General features: G+C 44.2%; 1 protein-coding gene across 5 annotated transcripts in view; it reads left to right on the top strand.

Annotated features, from left to right (window-relative positions):
* Kcnip1 (potassium voltage-gated channel interacting protein 1) overlaps positions 1–23,662 on the top strand; it is a 375,589-nt gene that overhangs the window by 304,719 nt on the left and 47,208 nt on the right. Inside the window, exon 1 of one of the 5 annotated variants that reach the window (XM_029546282.1) lies at positions 11,471–11,531. The exons of the other annotated variants lie outside the window; for them this stretch is intronic. The gene's annotated coding sequence lies outside the window, so the exon portion shown is untranslated. Of the gene's footprint in view, positions 1–11,470; positions 11,532–23,662 lie in introns of those variants that run through there. 5 annotated transcript variants of the gene reach the window in all.

Genomic DNA, 23,662 nt, shown 5'->3' with positions numbered 1-23,662 from the left:
GAGAGAGAGAGAGAGAGAGAGAGAGAGAGAGAGAGAGAGAGAGAGAGAGAGAGCATGTGTTTTAATTAACCTGTGCAGCAAAGGGGACGGAAGCTCCAAACCCCAGAAGCCCTTTCTGCAAAAGGTTCTGGGCTCAGATAATAAAATGGTGCTTTCATTCTCATTAATGGGCAATTGATTTAAGGACCAGACCCAGTGGGTTATTGATCAGTGTTAATCATTAGAAAATGCCAAGTTAATGAATCTAACTGCCAGGAGACCCCAGTGGGACTTGGGGAAAGCCAGTTAGATACAATAACCTTGTCCCCTTCCAGTTATGCAAAAATGTGGACTTTTCTCAGGGAGGCAGGGCAGCGAGCAGGGACAGGCTGAGCAGACCTGGTCAACCACCCTTAGCCTTCAGAGTGCCTCAGCTTCTCCTGTAAGGCTCAAAATAAATCTCACTTGAAAATACTTTTCTATTTACAAGAAATCTGCAGGCTCTCATGCCCTACCTAGGTTAGCCTTGACACAGTAATGAACTAATTGCTATACTGGTATTATTAACTGAAGTTCATGTTTAATTTAGATTGCCTTCGGTTTCATTTGCTGTCCTTTCTCTGTTCCGGGCACCACCTCCCATTCGGTGGTTAAGCCTCCTCAGACTTCCGGTTGAATCTCTTCTCCTTCCTTCATTTTCGTGACCCTGACTGTTCTTTCTTCTTAATGTGTGAGGATGTTTCGCCTGCGTGTGTGCCGGTGCCGGTGCCTGGTACCCACAGAAGCCAGAAGACATCAGATCCGCTAGACCCGAGGTTACGATGTTTGTGAACTGCCATCTAGGTACTGAGAGTTAACCACAGGTCCCCTGGAAGAGCAGTCAGTGCTTTTAACCACTGAGCCATCTCTCCATTCCTTTTTTTTTTTTGGTTTTTCGAGACAGGGTTTCTCTGTATAGCTCTGGCTGTCCTGGAACTCACTTGGTAGACCAGGCTAGCCTCGAACTCAGAAATCCACCTGCCTCTGCCTCCCGAGTGCTGGGATTAAAGGCCTGCGCCACCAGGCCCGGCTTCATCTCTCCATTCCTGACCTGGACAGTTTCCTTTTGAATGTATCATTTTTGGGAAAAAATGATTTATTTTATGTATATGAATGCTCTATCTGCATGAACACTTGCATGCCAGAAGAAGGCATCAGATCTGTTTATAGGTGGTAGTGAGCCACCATGTGGTGGCTGAGTATTGAACTCAGGACGTCTGGGAGAGCAACCAGTGTTCTTAACAGCTAAGCTATCTCCCCAGCCCCACCTTGACAATTTTAAGGAGGTATTCTGTAGATATTTGGCTTTTGTTGTTTCTTTGTATCAAAGTACATTCCTTGTGGTGTCCAAGAATCTGGTTTTTTTTAACATGTAGTAATGTATATATTAATGGGATTCACACTTTCAACATACACTACAGTGTTAAATAAAATCTATTCTTCCTGACACTTTCTCAACCTCTTGTCACTTCTGTCCCACACTAGGTTCAGTGCTTTAGCTATATATGCTAGATAGACATTATACACAGACATATACAGACATCAGATACAGGCAGATAGAGACATCATACGCAGACATATATTGACATCATATACAGACAGATATAAACATCATGTAAGACATCATATACAGACAGATACAGACATCATACACAGACATTTACAGACATCATAATAGACAGATACAAACGTCAAATACAGATATATACAAAGATCATATACAGACATATACAAACAGATACAGGCATCATATACAGGCAGATACAAACATCATACACAGACAGATACAGACATCGTATACAGACACAGACAAGGACATATGATTCTTGTTTTTCTATGTCTGACTCATTTCACTTAACATGATGTCCTCTAGTTCCATCCATGTTGCTACAAGTAAGTGCCAATTACTGTTTTGTTTAGTTTTTCTAGACAGGGTTTCTCTGTATAGCTCAGGCTGTTCTGGAACTCACTCTATAAACCAGACTGGTCTCAAACACACGAAGATCTGCCTGCTTTTGCTTCTTGAGTGCTATGATTAAAGGTGTGAGCAGCCACCACCCTAAATTTCAATTTTTTATGACTGAATAGTATATCTTTGGTGGGGCGTGTGTATGTGTGTGTGTGTGTGTGTGTGTGTGTGTGTGTGTTACATCTGTTACCCACCTCCCCTCACTGATGAGCCTCCAGAATGATCCCATATTGTGATTAAGCATTAAGCACGCACAAGTAGGGATCTCTCTGCTCTACTACTTCATTTTCTTGGTGTGTACCCAGGAGGGTTCTGTGGGTGCTTTGCAGAATGTCCCCACTGGTTTCATATGAAATCCTCATTTTGATTAATCTGACCTTTTGGAATGAGGAACAAAGAGGCAAGAACCATCATTTCACAGTATTTGAAAGGTGCACACTGCTCATATTAACTCACTACTGCTGGCCACGACCTCGGTCCCCTGGCGAGGTGGTGTGTTCTGGCAACTCTCCCTCCCCATCTGTACAGATCTCTCAGGGAGAAAGTCACCCCGCGTAGCTCACAGGGCAGGAGTGAGGCTTCAGTACCCACCTCACTAAGTGATGGACTTCTATGTGGACAGCTGGCTTGCGTTGCTGTGGGTTCATGGATGTCTACATTAATGTCTACATCAACACTTTGGGTGGTGACCTAACAGCCTTTTTCTTATTTTGTTCAAATCATCTCACTGTAGGCTATAGGGAGCTCTTTCAGTTTGCACTTATGTCCTTTTTGTGTGCCTTTGCCACTGAGGGGTGGGTGTGTGTGTGTGTGCGTGTGTGTGTGTGTGTGTGTGTGTGTGTGTAGTAACTTCCTTCCTTTCACCACACAATGCTCTGTACCCCTCTTGGATATTTTCTGCCAAATCCCTGGAGTCAGTTGTTTCTCCAAGGAACCCAATTCTCCATTAGTTTTCATCATGGATTGCCATTTGTTTTGCTTCCTTTATTAAGTAAGAAACCAAGTCATATCCACTGTCAAACATTTTTGTGAGTATTTGGAGGAACAAAGATGAAAACAAATATTTCTCATAACACAGGGGCAGAGAAATCCACCACTGGCACTTGGGCATTTCCCCAGGTTCTTCTGCCAGATGCTTGCCACCCCCCTTTCTTTATGTATATGAATGTTTTACCTGCATGTATGTAATGTATGTAAGTGCATTGTGTGTATGCCTGGTGCTTGCAGAGGCCAGAAGAGGGCATTGAATGCCCTGGAACTGGAGTTCCAATGGTGGGAAGCTTAGTACTGGGAACTGAACCCAGGTCCTCTGCAAGAGCAACAAGTGTTCGTAACCACTGAGCCACCTCTCCGGCCCCTGGGTACGGGTTCTTGAGAAGTCCTTTCCATGTTTTCCTGCTTGGTCTCTGCCAGACCCAAGTGCATCCCCAGAGATGCCATCTGCACCATAGCTGTGGTTAGGGAGATGCCATCTGCGCCATAGCTGTGGTTAGGGAGATGCCATCTGCACCATAGCTGTGGTTAGGGAGATGCCATCTGCACCATAGCTGTGGTTAGNCCATAGCTGTGGTTAGGGAGATGCCATCTGCACCATAGCTGTGGTTAGGGAGATGCCATCTGCACCATAGCTGTGGTTAGAATAGAGGAGTCATGTGGATCTTTCTGGGCCTTTCTGTTCCCTGGGTTCTTTTGGACTCCTCCCTCATAGGCCCAAGAGGCTAAGAGTCAGGAAATGTCCATCAGGAAGAGGTGGGCATACTTCCTTATGAACCATGGTTGACCTGACTTTCCTGGTCTCCAACGATTAAGTAAGATGATGTATATAAAGGGTGGGAAAGAGGGTCTGGCAAGTAAAAGCTGTTCTTATTATGACATTGTTATTAACACCCCAAAGATGGAAGCACTTAGTAACCACAGGTCTCTGTGTGGGAATTCTGGAGTGTCCTACAGACCTTTGCTAGGAAAAGGAAATAGCCCTAGATTAGAGCCAAAAGTCTTGGGCCTAAGTGGTGACTCTGCTGTCTGGCACAGACCATAGGGCTTGCCTGTGACTGTTCTTGTCATTCAGAGGGTTGTTATGTAAGCACCTAGTCAGCCAGCCCTACAAATCTCCTCAATCCTGGGCATGTCAGAAAACATTACTTTCCTTTAATAGCAACACTGGGGGCTGGGGCAGTGCAGGAGAGGAACCTGGCGCAATGTTCCTGCTTGGCTTGGGAACCTACAAAGGGGAGGAAGCAACTGTAAACACCCATCTTTATCAGCCAATGGTGGACAGCCCACAGCATTATCAGCCAATGGTGGACAGCCTAAGGGTTGTCTTTGACATGCTGTATGATCAGGGTGTCCTAGTGATTCCTAGAGTCTAGCTAGATGGGCCCTGATGGTCACCCTTGTGACTGGATGGCTGGACTTGAAATTATTTTACTGGTCCTCCCTCTGAGGAGATTTCTCCCTGTTTCACCAAGCTGGGTCATGTGACGCCAGTATCACAGCCCCACAACCACCCTGCTTCCTTTTCTCAGAAGCCACTATACCATCCAATTGACCAGCCCGCTCATCTGAACCTGTGAATAGGGAGATTAAGCTCTCCCCAGACCTTAGTGCTGGCCACCATTGTGTATTGTGATCTGTGTGTATTGAATGAATTTAGGTAAACCAGAAGAATCTTTCCAAGTCAGGACTGTAAAGAGATAAACATGCAATCAATATGACTTGAGGTAAATTGCCTAATCTCTCTGAGTCTCAGTTTCACTTCCTGTAATGTAGATACAATAACAATTTCCCCTCACATCAGAGGATTGAATGAGACTGACTATATGTGTTGGGAAAGATAATATATATACCGCCACTCTCTAACACTGCTTGAATGTCCCTATGTTCTGGTGTTGCGTTAGACTGTATATAATGTATTTAAACTGGTGTATGTAGTAACACTTAACAAATATTGGTTTCCTTCTCCCAGAACTAATTTAAAGCTTATTTGTTAAAGAGATGGGTGGATGAATGGGTGACAGATGATAGATAGATGGTGGACAATGGATGGGTGACAGATGATAGATAGATGGTGGACAATGGATAGGCGAAGGTTGGTTGGAGCATCTTTCCAGTAGCAGGGGATAGCGTAAGTGTAGAGATCCCAATGGCAGAGCAGGAGGTTGTGCCACTTTGGGATAACTATCCTGGACTTCAGAGAGCTCCTGGGCATGAAGGTTTGGCTTTAATTAAAGTCTCAGCACAGTGTTAAATGCCATTTTATTTCAGTTCATAATTAACACTAATGGGATGAGCAGATCACAAACCGCACACATTTTGAGAAAGTGAAAAACAGCATGAGCTCAGTGGTTTCCGGGTCTGCTCCCCCCCCCCGCCCCTGCGTGCTATGTTCAATTAAAAGTTTTGAGAAAATATTGCAACTATGCTCCTTGTCTTTGTGGTAATGAAGCATATTAATTTGAGTGTGATGAATACAATATTCCACTGACTTTTTATTCCCTTATCTACAAAAGTTTAAAATAATGGGCCAATTAAATCAAGGGGAAAGAATGCAGGGTTTGCCTAGGGCTCCAATTCAGCAACCCAACTATGAGGCTGCATATGAACCTAATTCTACCCCCACCACAGTGGACAGACACTAACTCATATGGACAGATGTAGATCAGGACAAAATATGTACTTCATCAGAGATCAACAAACTGGTTCTAGGCTACCCTCCAGTATTGTTTTCTCTGAATAGTGATTGGATGGATGGATGTGTGGATGGATGGATGTGTGGATGGATGGATGTGTGTTTGGTTGGATTGTGGTTGGATGGATGGATGGATGTGTGTTTGGTTGGATTGTGGTTGGATGGATGGATGGATGGATGGATGGATGTGTGGATGGATGGATGGATGGATGGATGTGTGGATGGATGGATGGATGGATGGATGGATGGATGGATGGATGGATGGATATGTGGATGGATGTGTGGATATGTGGATGGATGGATTTGTGGATGGATGAATGTGTGGATGGATGGATGGATGGATGGATGGATGGATGGATGGATGGATGGATAGATGTGTGGATGGATGGATGTGTGGATGGATGGATGTGTGGATGGATGGNATGGATGGATGGATGGATGGATGGATGGATGGATGGATGGATAGATGTGTGGATGGATGGATGTGTGGATGGATGGATGTGTGGATGGATGGATGTGTGTTTGGTTGGATTGTGGTTGGATGGATGGATGGATGGATGGATGTGTGGATGGATGAATGTGTGGATGGATGGATGGATGGATGGATGGATAGATGTGTGGATGGATGGATGGATGTGTGGATGGATGGATGTGTGTTTGGTTGGATTGTGGTTGGATGGATGGATATGTGGATGGATGGATGGATGGATGGATGGATGTGTGGATGGATGGATGGATGGATGGATGTGTGGATGGATGTGTGGATGGATTCATGGATTCATGGATGGATACATGGAGACGAACCAGATGACTTTCCAAGTTTCCTATTTTTTTCCCCAAAGTAGTAAATCAAGTCTTCTATGGAGCTCATTTGACTCTTCCAAAATATAGAAGCTAGAGGCAGAATGTACAAGCTTTAAGTGTCAGTTCCCTGACCCTAAAAGTTAGAAGCAGTGTTTTCAGGTCAGAGCTGGTTCTCTGGCTCTTTATTCTACAGCAACATCTATTTGTTACAGAGCCAGTCTGAGCTTAGCTGCTGCCCACGGGCCTTCCCTCTCTGGAACAGAGACTTCCTGAATGCTGAGGCTTCTGGATGCGCTGAGCCTTCCTTCACACATCACATTTGAAGTGGGTGTCTTGGAGCAGGTCTCTGACTAGGGCACACAGCCCAGGTATCTCCATAATGATCTCTGAAGGCTGCCTATTTCCACATGTTCCATGTCACTAACTCCACCTTGCCACTGAGACATTGGAAGAAATCTGCAATTGCATACTACCCAACTCTGTATACCCTGACTCCCTACAGTCTGTTCTCTATGGTCTCACGGACATTCCACACACACACACACACACACACACACGGGGTGGGGCTTAAAACCCATTTTCTCAGCCTAAAATTAGAAATCCTTGGTACGGTCTATGGTGCTCTGTACATCTGACCCTGCATGCAGAGGCCTGCCCAACTGTTATCATGGCTCCGCCATCTCTATCCACTCCTAAATACCTAAACTCAACTTCAGCCTCACCTTCCTCAGGTCCTTTACATGTGCTTTTGGTTGAATGTTCTTGCCTCAATTCTCACCTAGTTAATGTTTATTTATCTGCCACTCTTAACTCAAAATATTGCTTCAAGGGAGACATCTGGAATAAAACTCCTGACACCAATTCCTCCCAGCCAAGGTTTGTCTTATAGTTTATGTTGCCGCTGTTCTGAGTAGCTTCGTTCACAGAACTATCACAGCTGATAACTATGTAGCTGCTCCATGACTGGAGTCACGATGTCTCCCCCACTAAGCCATTTGCATTCAACCATGTATTTATGATGCTTAACACAGAGCCTGGTTCATAAAAGATGTTCAGTACTATGTGGATGGATTAATTAATTAGTTAGTTAATTAGCTAATTGATTAATCCCAAATTCAAAAGCTTTGCACTTAGGCCAGAGATATGGCTCAGCAGTTAAAAACACTCTAAAGTTTGGTTCCCAGCACCCACATAAGACAACTTAAAAACGCCAGCAATTCTGGTTCTAGGGCATTGGGCAACCTCTTCAGGTCTCCACAGACACTATATACATGTACACATATACAGACACAAATACACGAACACACACAGACACACAACTTCATACGCACAAACACAGAAAAACTTTAAAAATAAATTTAATTTTAAACAAAGAGCTTTGCTCTTCCTTCTTCACTATACTGCTCTGAGTTTTGGACTTCTTCATCCTGGAAACACTTACTTTGTCCTTGGCTTTATATTGGGGACATAAACACCTTTGCTCTATCTTGCTCTCAATCACCTGACCTATGTAACAAGAGACATGTGACTACTCACCAACAGCACAGTGTGTCATGTTCTACAACGGCCATAAGCATGGGGCCTCCTGGAAGCAGGAGGAAACCTCTGACCCTTCACTGGGGAGGCTTCACAAAGACCATAACCCCTAAGTTGAACCTGAAAGGAAAAGATGTTGGCCCAGAATATCCAGGCAGACTCAGGGCTTCAGCTCCAGACCCCATGTTGGAAACTTGGAGGACAGGGACCAGTGCTTGAAGAGAAGCAGCCTGGGAAGGAGGGGCTGGGCTGGGGAAGAGAGGCAGGGAGGACTTGCACCGAGAACTGTCAGCAGCAGCTAAAGATGGCAGGCGTAGAGACTGGGTAGAAGGTCCTGGCCATGAGACCACGAATTTGAGGAAGTCCCTCTGGAGACAATGTGGAGAAGAGTGTTCATGTTTCAAGTGGGGGACTCCAGTTCTGGGGAGACCAAGGTGGACGTCTCCACAGAACCTAAGTTGTCTTTTCCTCGGGGGGCTCGGTATGGCTGACCTTGCTCATTCATTGCGGGGAGAATTCATTTCAGGGTGGGAAATTTTTTTAAAAGTACAAGATTAAGCAGTGTAATCAGCTGCTGCTGAGGATTGGAAACGCAATAAATAATAATAGCGTTGAGAGCTGTTTTTAATAACTCACCAGTGTAATTTAGCCTCTGCTTCTTGGAGCATATGTAAAATATGTCAGAACGGGTGTACTGGCAAATGCCTCATTGCCAACCTCTGAAGACAAATGTCTTCCCAGGAGGGAGGGGGATGGAGGAGAACTCAGGGGACTCTGTTGAAAATGAGATGCAGGAAGGCAGGCATTGTTCATTTGGACTCTGCTAATTCCACACTGTGACCGCCCACATTGCAGGTCTCACTGGGTTGTCTTATAGGGTGGACGGACTGACAGCAAAAACCCTAGAGGAGGGTACTTCTAATCCAGTGGACAATGAGTTGTTTGTGGACTGTACAATCACGGTATGCATGTAGTTGGTGTTCTGATTCACAGTCATTCTGGTTTGTCTAGTACAGCAGGTCCCTGGGGATGGGACATCATAGCAGTATTGGTTTTAGTTTTTGCATGACTGGATGCTTCTACGACCACTGAAACTCGTTGTTCCACGTGTTTGGTGAATTCTAACTGCTAATAGTTCCTGTGGACTGCCCTGCTCCTCAGGTCCAGATTGTCACAATGGAACTAGGAGTCTTAGATCTTAGGGAGACAACTTGACACCCTCAAGATGAAAGGACCATTACTGTCAGACAGACAATGTTCTATAAGGAAGTTGAGTGCAAAACATGATACTTACAGTCACCTGTCACTTTATCGCCATCACAACAATGTGATGTGGCTCATCAGGGATTTTGTCCTATAGATGAGGAAACTGGAACCTAGATATCTAGTCTAAAGCAAGAGATCGTAAATTACTGTCCTTGGGGTCTGCTGGCAGTTCCATCTGACTTCAGAGCCTATGTCATCAAGCTGTGCAGCCCTCTGCTGACCATGTGTCCAGTGAGGGGATTCCAGAAGCTGTAGTTTCCAGCAAACAATAGAAACTGGCAAATGACTCTAACTGAGAGATATGATTTCTCTTCCTTTGCTGAGTCCTCTCTGGGGAGATATAGCTTGTCCTTGTCAAAATATTATTAGTGTCCTGTCATTGGCCCTCCTTGTCTGGGCCATTCTACAATCCTCCAAAGCCTCGGGTTACTAACTGAAGTGTCCATTAGGGAAAAGGCTTTAGAAGGTGATTGGCAGCATCTAGTGAATTAGAAAACACACCGATGAGGCAGTCATCTCCCCGGTGCTCTCTGGAAGGCAAGTTCTCTCACCTCTGTACACATTTGGGGGTGTTCTTTGCTATACTGTGGGGCCGCTGTGTGCACCTGGTTGCTACAGCATCCTAGGTGACTTCTTCCTATGGAGAAAGAAATGAAGGAGAGGGAAGAAATGTGAGGAGAGAGAAGATGGAGGAGAGGAGCACCGTTAATTAGCTTTAGCCAGATGGTTATGCTGGGTTACAAATGAGTGCACTGCCTTGGAATGTCTGCTGAAATTCTGACAGAGCCCAAAGCCCTCTGGAGAAAGCAGAGGAGGAAATATGGAAGCTAGCCAGAGCTATCTAAACACCTTCACTGGCTGGTCCTATTTCAACTGACGACAGCCACGTGAAAGGGCCACTGAAGATCCACACAAACGCTGGTTGTTCGCTGATGCCTGCACTTAGAGCCTTTCACTGTTAGTGGAAGCAGAGCTCTGCTCTCTGGTCTGCTTTAAGCCAGAGACCACAGCTTTGCTTCTGGGCCTGGAGCCAAGGAAGGAGAGGCACATGCTCAAGAGACTGGAAAGGGCAAAGGTGCATTGCAAGCTAAACGTTTGGACAACTGGTTCCTCACCGTTCACTCCAAAGGACACGAGATCCTGGAAACAAGGCCCAGGGTCCTTCCAAATTCACTTCCCCAAATGCCTGCAATGAGATTCCCTTTGGGATTTCCTAAACTCCAAGGACAGAAACCAGCATGTTTCTCGATAGTAGTCACCTGTCCCTCTCCTTGGACACAATGGGGCCAATTATCAATGGTTGAGATATTGAGAATTGGTTGAGAATTGGCTACTAATGGTTGAGAATTGGCTACTAACGGCTGGAATGGACATGGAGGTAGGATTGAGTTTGTGGAAGAGTAGAGGAGGAAATGGGGGACAGGATGGGAGTGGAAAGCCAGCCCAGAGTCAGGAAAGCCACCTAAAGCAAGTCAGCTCTTCCCAGAGACAGGATTCTGACAGGGATGCTAGCTAAGTGCATCTTTCAGCCTCTGTCTAAAACTGCACAGTTAAGTCGACACCAATGAAGACCACCTTAATTGCTGCAGTAATTAAGACAAAGGAGGAAACCAGGATAGAGTCGAGTGTGGCACCTGCTGCAGGAAAGCCCTGCACAGGTAACCCTTGCCCTTGCTTTCTGAGCTGAACAACAGACTGCATTGTATCTTAACTAAAAAGCTAATTAGGAACCGTGGCACAACATATTCTTAGCAAGGACGTATTGAAAAGCAGAAATATGCAAAGAGTTTTAAAGAGTTAAACAGTAATTTGCAAATTTCTGGTGAATATAAGGCTTTTCTCTTGGTCGGTTCACCATGTAAAATGTGTTCTATTCTCTGTGTAGAACTTGGAGGACAGGGAACAACAGAGATTGGGAAGAAATAAGGAGAGAGGGAGACAGGGAGATAGGAAGAAAGGGAGATATCATTACTATATTATTACACAATTACCATCATCATTAGAAAACTAATTTAAACAAGCCCCGCCTGTGCCCCCCCAAAAGGGCACCAAGCAAAGAGGTAGGCTCAAGAACACAGAAATAGTTTTCTCATTTTGACTGGTGATGGGAATAATAATGATTTTTCTCTCTGAACCATAACCATTTTGCAGTTAAATAATTTGCTTTCCGGCTGGATCAGGAGCTCCGAGGTGCTGCTCTGAGGAATTCTCTCATTTCTTTTGCACCTTCTGAAGAACAGAAAATTCCAGGTGCAATTATTGGCATTATATTTATACCAACTGCAACAAAACATTCCAGAAAATGAGGCTCCTACCAAATTAGTTTATCCAAATGAAGTTTAGACAGTACCTTAGCGGGGGAGGGGGGGTCAACTGAACAGTTTGTCTCAGTGGCCCAAGAGCTAGAGAACCACTCAGAGAAGCCACATGCTAGCAGCCTTGTTGAGTCAAGAGCGTATAGATATTGTTTGTGCTTTCAGTTAGCCAAATGAATGGCTTCCTCCTATGGGTCACTGAACCACAGGGTCCCTACATTAGCCTCAGATTACAGAGCAGCAAGCTAGCTGGGGGTACAGATGTAAGAAGCTAAAATAGAGTTCGATTTCATGACTGCTTGGGGCAGACTCTCAGGCAGAGTTTTAGCAACAACAAATTATTCTCAGCTGAGAACATCTGCCTGGAAGGAGGAGTTGTAGCTGAAGATCGGAAGTTCAACAACCCAGGAAGTTTCCGGGGAAGTCTAAAATATCCCCCTTCCGTTCCCCAGATCACAACTGTGACTTGTCAGCTGTGTTTCAGAGATGAGAAGGCTCAGGGACAAACAGGGAGGTAGGGAAAACATAATTCAATCAGTCTGGCTTCCTCTACGTTACACTGTAGCAGGGACTTTGCTAAGCATTTTGTGGCACTCCCTTGTTTGGTTGTTGCATTAAGACCACTGTGGGTATAGCTCAGTGGTACAGTGTGCAACTAGACTATGCAAGCCACAGGATTGATCCATAAGGAAGTTGAATGATTAAAGCAACTTGACCCAAGTCACCCATCTACAAGGTGACAGTGAAAAATCAAACACAGGGATTCTAAGATGATTTGGCAGAAATTCACCATCTTGATTTCCAGGATTCCTGAGCGACCCCACAAAACATGGCAGGACCCACCCACCGGTGAGAGTGTGACAACTATGTCAGAACCCAGCCTTTTATGAGTCAGAGTCAGAACAAAGTCAGAAATTCAGTGCCAGCGACGGAGAGTCACCAGGGAGTCTCACAGGTTCAAGCACCTGTTGGTGTCGATTAGATTGAAGGTCAGCAAGGTGAAAATTTTTGACCAAAAATAGTAATTTGGGACAAATTAATGAAAAAAATCATCAAGTTCCATGCATGATTAGATAGCCAGTGTAAACAGGTTTACCTTATAATCCACTGGAAACAAGAAAAGGCAATTTGCAAAATGAATTTCACAAATGGCCCAGTGAGAGAAAAATTTTCTCATCAAGTGAACGATGGAATTTTAAAGGGGAACTGTGAGTAGGGAGCTCTATACAGAGGCCGTGATGTGAGCGGGCGTTCCTAGAGTCCCTGAATCATGAGACTCTCACAAATGCCAAACCACAGACACAGTTCTTATCAGCTGGATGCCAGGATGCTGCCATCTTGGACTCAAGTGAGTGGGGCTCTCTCCAGGAGTTTCCCTCTGATCCTCCTGGAAATGAGGAAAAAGAGTGCTGCGTGCATCCTGTGGTTCCTTGGAAGTACTAGTTTGATATTTATGCTGTTCCTAAATTAAGGTTATGAGACAATCAGAGGGAAATTCTGCCTAATTCTTGGATGTTTTTAGCCTTTACACGGTAGCAGAAAGTGGAGCCACCATGTGTCCTTTGCACTGTTCATTCCCAGAGGACGTGGCAAGCAATTAAACCTGGCTTCCCACATCTTACAGATGCTCAAGAAAACTTGGTGGTAGCAGGAAGTGGAAATGTATATGATGTCAAATAAGGAAATGAGTGGAAATGGGGGCAGGGCAGTCACCCAGGAAAGGAACTAAGATGGAACCATCTGCCCAAGGCATCTGAAGTAGTAAGCATACATACATACACAGGTTTGCAACAGTGAAGAAGGCAGAGGCAGGGGTATCCAGAACAGCACAGTCTTAGGGAGTCAAGGGTTACTAAAGAGAAAGCAATAAAGGGAGGGGAAGTGACAGATGCAGACAAGGCTCAAGCTAAAGAAGTCAGAACAAAGGGCCGACTTCCCAGAAACTTGGGGGTTTCCCACAACTATTGTCACCCTGGTGGGGGTCACAGATGCTAGCCTACAGAGGGTAGAAAAGGTGCTTAATCAAAAAGGTTCTGCACAGGCAAGTTGGTCAGATTTCCTTCTGGATAAATGGAATCTGGAAGTTGGTCATCATGGTGTCTAGTAAACTACCAGGAGCAGTGGGGAGATAAAAGAATGCTCATGTATAACATTTGCTTACTTCCAGAGTATAAATGTTTCTGCCACGCTATCTTTTTAATTTTGAAAACTGATGGTTTTATAAGATGGCGCAGGCTGACTCCAGGAGCCATGGTTGGATATGGTTTGGCTCCTAACAATTCAACCCTGAAGGCTTGGCCCCCAGCAGTGGAACCTTTAAGAGTTGGGGTCTAGGAGGCAGCAATTGGGTCACAGGGGCTTCAGTTCCTGAATGGATTAATGCTGTCTGAAGAGAACGAGGGGACTCTGGTCATTAAGGTTTCTGAGACAATTTATTAAGAGCAACCCTGGCTGTCCAATCTCTCACCTCGGGTCTTGCCATGTGAACTTTCTAGTTTTTGATTTCAACTCTGTCTGCTCTGGTAGAGCCAAAGAGATGCAGATAACTGGAACCGGGAGCTGAGCAAGCTTCTTATTTATAAAGTGCTTCACTTATTCTGTTAGCGCAACAGAAAATTAAATAATTCTCTGGGATACCATTGGCCAGAAATGAGTGAGATTGAACAGGGACACATAAAACTGAGATATGTAGACTATTCTCCCTTTTAAAATAAGAAAAAGAAGGGATGGTTTGTTCACATTTAGTTATTACTATTATTTAAATTTGTTCTACAGATATGTGAGGAAAACCTCAACAATGGGGTCACGCTCTCATCCAGTCCCTTAGTTCTCTTCCAAGGCACCCAGATTTGTCAGTGATCATTATACCCGTGTAGAAATATTTCCTGTATATGCTAGGAGATGCCTATCTCTTTTTCAATGTTAAGATGGTGATATGAAAACAAATTGTTTTTCCATGTAATAATATATTTTTAGAGCCAGCACCTAAAGATACGGAGATGGTCACTATTGTTTTAGTGACGACACAGTATTCTTTTTCCTGATGCCGTATTGATTAACCATCACCTCAGTGAAAAGCATGGAAGATTTTCAGCCTTTTTTTTTTTTCTGCTATAGTTAAGTGAGCAAAGACTATGTCTGTCTATATTGGTACACGTAGTTATGCATCCCTACAAGCAAAATATCCTGGAACAACAAAAATAATTAAGTATTTGCATTCCTGCTGTCAATCCCAGAGAGTGTTCATCCTAACACAGTTGCCAACAATTTCTCCAAGACGTGGCTCAGACATCTCTTATCACTTAGCGAAGCTCTGCGCTCACTCTGTTCTCTCAATGGAAGTCAGCTGATCCACAGAAGTGGAGGCTGGGCTTCCTGGAGGTGCAGGATCCCGCAGGAGTCCTTGACTCTAGGTCTCCAGTCTTCCCCCTTCAGTGCATTGAATACTTTCCCCCAACAAGTTTGCTGCTGGCATTCTGTGTAAGAGTAGACTGAAGTCTGCACAGAGCCTGAACATTTAGAACACATCACCACTTCTCTATCTCTCTCTCTCTCTCTCTCTCTCTCTCTCTCTCTCTCTCTCTCTCTTCCTCCTCCTCCTCCTCCTCCTCCTCCTCCTCCTCCTCCTCCTCCTCCTTTTTCTTTACCATAGGATTTCTGGGTTGGCTCTTTCACTGCAGCCCTGGGATCCCGTCCTCAGCCTGGCCACCAACTTAACTCCTGACACTATTAGGGGGCTGCCAGAAGACAGATGTAACTGTGGGTGTGCCCAGTTTCTGATAACTTTCTTGACTATCATTTCCAGGGCCACTTCATGATGTCAACGCTAGAATCACCTGTATTCCTGTACCAACTTGTCTGACTTTTCCACTAGGAGAGTAAAAACAAATTGTTAAGGGGAGGGGGAAACAACTTTCATCTCTGGGTTTGGTATCTGAAGCAATCAATGTCTTTTGTCTTTAAAATGGTATATACACTGGCACACAATCCCCTGAATCCTTCAGAGAATATGCTGGGAGGTGTTGCCAATTATTATTTCTCTCGGCTAGCAGATGTTTAGGGGCTGGATAAACCTTTGGAGAAATTACCTTAGGAAACGGGGAAATAAAAGCAAAGATTACCATGAAACAAGTAGCAACTGCAAGGTAGGAGGGGAGAGGTGGAGGGAGGAGTAGACAGGAGGGGGGGGAGAAGAAAGTGAGAGGAAGCTAGGCTGGTGGAAATAACCCTGCGTTTGGAACAGCGGCAAAGAAGCGCGATTTTCCAGCTTTAAATGCCTGCCCGCGTCCTGCTTGCCTACCGGAGAACGGAGATGTTGACACAGGGCGATTCCGAAGGGCTCCAGACCTTGGGAATAGTAGTGGTCCTGTGCTCCTCTCTGAAACTATTGCACTACCTCGGGCTGATTGACTTGTCGGACGGTAAGCGAGCCCCAGAGCATCCCCGTTTTGTACGAACGTATTTTCCGGCTTAGATTGTTGTGAAAGTAGTTTAGAGAAAGGGGAAAAAAGTACGCTGAAAATAGCACAGGAGTCCTGGAAGGTTAGGTGGTATCGCCTGCACAAACCTTCCCCCTCGCACCCCCCCCGGTGCTGTCCGTGGTGCTGAACAGTGCCAGCGGCGCGCATTTGGGTCCGGGGTTTGTTTTTATTTGCTGAATGTGAGGAGCAAAGTGCATACTCCTTCTCCCTGAAGGTGTCTGATAAATATGCATATTTTGGTAGAAGCCAAAGACTTTTAAAAGTCATTACGATGTTGATTAACTTGTAGCAGCTGAAAAGATTATGGGGAGGAAAAATGCTAATCACAGTGCCTAACAATTAGAAAGCATTTAAGAAACACTGGCTCCTTTCCCTAACCTCAACCCTCATAAAGACCTTTGTAAAACCACTTCATCAGCCGTGACTTTAACTTCTAGTTCTTAATGAGAATGTAGCTATAAATCTAAGTCACCAGCATTGCTTATGATTGCAAAATTAGTACTGGTTTAGAGCACTTGAGTTCCTCTCTTCTGGTTATACATAAAATATGTAATAGGTTTTTTCAAACTGCGCTGTCCTGCATTGCTCTGTATAACACAAGAACTTGGTACTTAGATGTGACCTTTGAGTAATAGCAAGGAAGTAAAAATGCTGATTACCTGATGTCCCTGTGTATGTGTGTGTGTGTGTGTGTGTGTGTGTGTGTGTGTGTGTGTGCGCGTGCACAAGTGCGCGCGCGCACGTGTGTCTTTGCTCTCTAGTGCATAATAATATATATGCATCAGGCCATACTCCTTAACATATGTAATTATTATGCTCTAATCAAAATGTTTTCATGTTAAAGATGATAGAATTTTTAACTACCAGATTTGATGATCATACACTACATACACATACCATATAGTCTCATGATGGCTTAAACAATTGAATTAGGTCATTCTGAAAATAAAAATGCTAAAAGCCACATGGAAGGAAGTTAGTAGCAAGTTTCGCAAACATAAAGGAACTCTATCATTCTTCTTCCTCCTTGTGACACGCTGTTCCTAATATAATTTATCTATTTGGTTACTGTCCCATAAAATTAAGCCCCTGGAAATTTGATGAGCGTTAAACAATGCCAGCCTTCTACAATTACATCAATGCATACACAAAATACATGCAAAAGTATTCAGTATGTATTGTCTCACAACCGCATACTGTGGGCAGAAGTTCCCCTCCAACGGGTATTGTATAACTAAATTCTACATAATAATGAAATATGGTTTGTATGTCAATAGCTAGCCAAAACACCAGTCAAACCTGAGGTGAATCAAGAGTGAACTAGATATACCAGTGCTTGGCTGACTGAGTGCCTGAAAGAGAGTCGAGTCTAGCTCAAGTTCACCCTGGTTAAGTTGGCCTTTAAGAATCTCGGTCTCCTTCTTCAGCTGGATGTGGTGACGTGTGCCTTTGCCCCCAGCACTCCAGAGTCAGGTGCAGATGGATCTCTGTGGGTTTGAGACTATCTGCTCTATGTTATGAGTTCTAAACCTTCCAGGGCTGCAGAGGGAGACTCTGTCTCACACAGACAAACAACACAAACACAATCTGTGCCTTGAATTTTTCTGTCTGGTGTGTTTTAATCTTTCCCCCAATTAGAATTTTAGATCTAATTCTCTTAGCTGAGTTCTGTGGGTTGAGTGGAACTGATCTTTAAGCCCCTCGCTTCTGCTTCAGCCGGCCCAGCTAGCTGGGATGTCTGTGTTAGGCCTGTATTTAGGAGCTATGTTAGCTTTAGCAAACATGTAGTGAATCAATGGTTTTATAACCCTAATTTTCCTAGATGTTGAAAGCTGAAGCACATTTAGAAAAAAATTACATATATATATATATATATATATATATATATATATATATATATATATATATTCCTTTTTAAAAAACACCTGGAATCTACAAGTCTGTAAGAATAGTTCGACATGCACAGAGATCTGGTCTCTTAAGTGTATTTCCATCTGAGATCCAAGCTCAGCTGACCTACCCATAACAGACACATAATGTCTCTGTGGTTCAATGGATTCCAGTAGAACATGTGTCAGCCCTGTTCAGAGCTTCAGCGTAGCCACTGACACTGTAAGTGAGCGCAGATGCTGCCTATTAGCTCATGAGGCTATAGAGGACATAGGAACGTCCCGTTCTTCCAACTCCCTGCCCCACTGGTGCTTCTAAAGATTTGTACACTTCTGCTTTGCTGCCAGGAAGGACTCCAGTCATTCAACCAATGTTTAAGAAATGGGGAGGGTGTAACGTTAAAAAGTAGGGGCATACATTTAGTGCTATTGCTAGGAGCCCTGCGTGAAGGAAAAGGAGGAGGTGGGCATGTATTCAGCACCTACAATGCATCAAGGGTAGTTAAGTGCTTTTATACTGGAGCAAGAGTGAAACCTGCGGAATAGCACGCCAAGGAAAATAAATAAATAAATCTGGAAAACAGAAGTCATTATTCCTTTTATATAAAGAAGACAGATTGAGGAAAGTTAAATAAAGTTCCACAGACACAGTTGCATGGAAGAAGCACTTGCCTCTAGAGGTCCACGTTCTGCTTTATGATGTACTGTCAGCGAGTAAGCTGGTCCAGATGAGGTTGGCCATCTGTCAATAAGCCTATAGCACAGATAAGCTCATAGTCTAGAAACCTATGTCACAGTAAGCTGTGTGATGGCCTTTTCAGAGTGCATATTACATTACAAGCTCCATTAACCAACTGGAATGAATACTGAGGAGAAAGTGCACCTCCAGGAAAGGGCTCTGGAATCCACGGGACATAATCGCTCTAAGGAGAGTAGAACATCTTTATGAAATGCATCAGCAGCCTCTCTTAGGATCTTGGTCTCATTCTTAATATATTCTCACGGGGGCAACATTAGAGTGGTACAGAGACGTCAGGTACAGAGTCCAGATGAGCTGAGATTCCGTTCTGGGTGCCCCTGCATTATTTGTGAGTTTCAGCAAGACCTGCCTTCTCTCTTTCATTTTCCTCATTTGTAATATATATATATATTACAAATATATTACAAATATATATATAATTATATATATATAATTATATTAATTTTCTAGGGTGCTTCATATCAATTACTATAAATTAGGCATTTTAAAATAACAGAGGAGTACTCTTTCATGGTTCTGGAGTCCAGATATCCAAAATTGAGGTGTTGGCAAACTCTAGAGTTTGGGACATCTTGGGGAGGGTTCTTCCTGGCCTCTTCTACCTTATGGTACTCCAGGCAGCCTTTGGCTTCTGGCAGCATGACCCCAACTTCAGCACCCACCTAGGCTCTTCTCTCTCTGTGCATCTGTCTCCACATGGTGATTTTCTCTTTTTATAAGGACAGCAGTCACATTGTGTCATGGGCCCTCTCTAATCTCATCTTAACTTCATTACATCTGCAAAGACTTTATTTCCAAATAAGGGCTGGGGTTAGAACTTCAATAAGCCTTTTGGGAAGATGCAATTCAATTTATAACAATTGGGTGTGTGTAATTCAATTCATAACAGCAGCGGTCATGCCCCTATAGCTGCATACAGAATTCAATGAAAGACACCTGAGGCAGGGCCAACCTTCCTGCCTATAGCTGTGCTTCCTCTGTGCTTCACACTTCTTTGACCTGAAAGCATTCTAATAACAGAATGTAGTGTTCATTAGGAAAAAACAGGCATTGCTATGGCTATGTCCTTGGGCAAAATAATTCTTTCCCATGGATTTGATAGGGAAGAATTGGTAGAGCAGTTAGTATAGAAGTTTCTCAAATAAGAATCCTAGAAATACCTTGTTCCTGTATGCTGTGTCAGCATACATACTCGGCTTTCCCTGCAGTGCCTGCCAACCAATTGAACTCATTATCACTTTCATCTAATGGAGGATGTCAGGAGCTTCCTGGGGTGGGGTGAGGGCAGGTGAGCAGATTCTAGAAGTTCAGGAAGCTTTATCAGGTCATTAGCTGTCTTGCTTCTCACATTCTGCTTGGTGGACCAGCCTTACCAATAACTTCATCTCCACCAGCCAAGATCACTATTTTCCTGGAGAGTCATGTCTAGTCACGTCTGTGAGTTCTACATAGCAACTTCAGAAGGTATTTGCTATTCCAGGTCAACTTACTGAGTAAGACAGTAAGACAGGGGCCCTTGAATCAATTTTCTACACATTCTGTATAGCAGGAACATGATTCTCTGCTACTCTGGAGACTTGCTAAACCCACTTGATAGTGAAAAGACTGAATGAGGTTCTTAAGAAGCCATCCATCATATGTGCCTGAATTCAACCATTATTTACAGGTGTTTCATTTGTCTAATACTTCATAGACTATCCATACAGTGTTAGACATGATTGTCAGAAAAGTTCTACGATATGAACAAGAATGACATACTGCTGATGAACCAAATGTATAGGTCTAAAAAACATTGAGACTTGAGCTCCCCTCTTCATAGAGAATGACCATGGAGTGAGTAAGTAATTCAAGGCTTATTTCAGGACTTTGCTTCTTCTGTCTAAATATAGATATTCTTATGCTTAAAGTGTGCCTGGAACACACAGAGTATTGCTAATCCATTCAGTGAGCATCGAGGCTACTTCTCTTGGTAAAAATCTTCATGACCTGATACGGCCAGGTTTGTAGAAAGATGAATACTGGTTGCCTAAAGAGACCAGTGTGAGCCTCTGGAATGTGTACCAGTTACGTTAAAAGAAAAGGTTCTTTACAGATGTGACACAGTTAAAGGGCCTGAGATGAGATTATCCTGGATTACTTGGGTGGGGCCCAGATGCTAGTACAAATGTCCTGAAAGTCAGGTAGAGTTGAGATACAGACAGGATAAAGACAGAAACGGGGCTTGGAGTGATGTGTCGATAAGTCAAGGGGTGCTGGCAGTCCCCTGTGCCCAAAGCTGGAGGAGGCAAAGAACTAATTCCTATGGAGACCCTCAAAGCTGGCAATTCCTTCATTTCAACATAAGATGTTGAACTTCTGGCCTCTTGCGCTGAGCATAAATGTTTACTAGTTTAGCTATCATCTTGTGATAATTTGTTGTGACAGCCTTAGGAAAATAACGCATAAGCCTTTTAAAGCATTTCTTCATTTGCTATAATAGAATATGGAACAAAATGCACACGTAAAAGGCTCAGAAATGGATAGACCTATTGATCCAGAATGCTAGTAACATAAGGACTCAGGTTACACTTTCTCAGCATTAGAGGGAAGATGAGGAGGGGCAGCCCTGATCCCCTGTCAGCACCAACATGACGACGGACTGCAGGGATTTACACTAAGAGGGCAGCATATCCAGTGTGTGCCGACCCGAACTCCTCATAGCAAAAGCAAATCCCTCTCCCTGGATGGGAGAGATGGTGCGGTGGTTTAAAGTACATAGTGTTATTGCAAAGGACCTGTGTCTGGTTCTCAGCACACACACCAGGCAGTTCACAACTGCCTCTAACTACAGCTTCCGGGGATCCGACACCCTCTTCTGGACTCTGCTGGCGTATACACTCACACGTGCACATACCACACACACAGACACATGCATATACAGGTCATTTGTAAGTAATAAAAATAGATCTTTAAAAAGAAACTCTTAATGAGCAAAGTAACACAGATACATTTCTCCTCTGCAACCTCAAACCTCCCTCTTGTCCCTTCTTCCCTTTGCCCGCTTTTAGGGTGCCTGAAGATGTTGCCATATTGTAAACATGTTTAGCCCTGGTTGCTCGTCTGCTTGCTTTAAGCAGTGTCTATGACCCAGCTTCTCCAGGATATGAGAAAACAAGGACACCTTCCCTCCCTTCTTCTTTCCCCATCCTGTCTACCAAGTGTATTCGTTATGTTTCATTTCACATTGTCAGCATTTTGATGCACTCCCAAAACACCCTTATTCCAAGGCTAATAGGAAGCTCTTCCTACATCTCATTCAGCTTGAGGCCAGCCCTGAATCCTGCTAGGTGGTGAGTCCTGCTAGGTGGTGCCAATGTCTCTGCTGGTGTGAGCAGGAGGCACCTCCCGTTCTCCTTCACCAGCAGAATGTCCTATGTTCAGAAGTCGTCCCAGCCCTCCCCGTCTCCAGAGGACACTGAGAGCTACCCATGCCTAAGCCTTCCATCTTCCATTTGGCTTGAAGACACCCAATACGACCAACTGCTGTGTCTCTGCTTGTCCCATAGTTACTCTGCAGCTGAGAATCTCCTAAAACTGAGGCAACTGGCACCGGGATATAGAGAACCAGGACAGGTAGTACTTTGTACTATACTCCAGCAAACATGTTAGAGTGCTGTGGATCTTAATTTGCTGTCAAAGATCGTAAACTCTGATGGGGGAAAGTAGAAAGATATATGCAAGAGGAAGGAACTGCATTGAACCAGACTGACTTTGTTCAAAGAAATAGAAACAATTTGTTCAGTTCATCTGCTCTAAGTTTTCCCTTTCTACTTATATCTAATTGCACAATGAATTCATAATGAATCTTTTCAGGACCCCCTTACCATACAAAGTGAGATGCCTACTACACCCTCTGTGTCTCTGCTTCCTCTCGGTCTCTCCAGCTCCAGAATGCCAAGCCTGTATGTCCATCCTATCATGATCGATCCTCAGGACAACATGATATTGGGATTCTTGAATTCAAATGCTAGGAATCATGGGGCAGATTGCTACTGACATGGGATCCGCACCTGATGCTTACACTAAGAAGTACCAATATAAATAGAGTAAAGGAAGAAAATGAGAGCTACCAAGTATGTTTACAACATCTCCAGTGCAGAGAGAGAGAGAGAGAGAGAGAGAGAGAGAGAGAGAGAGAGAGAGAGAGAGAACATAGAAGTAAGATAGGAAGGTGAGAGATACAAGGAGCATAGTCAGAAAATACAGCAGGGATGAAAGAGGTGGGTAATGTTGAGAGGGACGGAGAGAGGTTAACAAGAGGGCCTCCCAACCCTTAGGTAAGCACTGTGCTCTCTGGCTTACTTAATGGATAAGTAATTCTCTGTAATCATTTCCTATTAGGAGTTCACTTAGCCTTCATTTTCCAGGAACTCCTTATGGCAAACCAGAGTCATAGTAGCCCACCCCACGCTTGAGTTGTATCCAGGATACAATTCCCACAAACCAGCACTGTTGCTGAACCAGATGTGCATAACGGATGGGAGCTCCATCCTCAGTAAACTGGAGCCTTTCATTTGTTTAGTGTGTCCAGCACCATTCTCTGTCAATCTGGTGTCCTGGACAACGAGTGAGTCACACTGTCATTTTACTTCCCTCAAGGGAACACACAAAGGAGAGAGTTAGGCTATGCATGGGCTGTTACTCTCGACCCCCACCTCACCTCTCTTCATCTGTTTTCTTCTCAGTCTCCAGCTCCAAGATCCCAAGCCTCTACCCTGACTCTCAGGCTCCCTACTGTGATGGACCCTGGAGCTGGCCTCCATTTATCCTCTCCTTGACTTCTAATTTTAGTCTGTCAGCATCAAAAATTACCTACCCTGTGTCCCCTTTTTCCTGCTCTTGAGTTTTATACACACACCACACACACACACACACACACACACACACACACACACAC

The sequence above is a fragment of the Mus pahari genome, chromosome 14 (genome assembly GCF_900095145.1).
Source record: "Mus pahari chromosome 14, PAHARI_EIJ_v1.1, whole genome shotgun sequence".
Lineage (NCBI taxonomy): Eukaryota > Metazoa > Chordata > Mammalia > Rodentia > Muridae > Mus > Mus pahari.
Note: the sequence above shows the minus strand (reverse complement) of the source record. Positions and strands in the feature narration are given on the sequence as shown.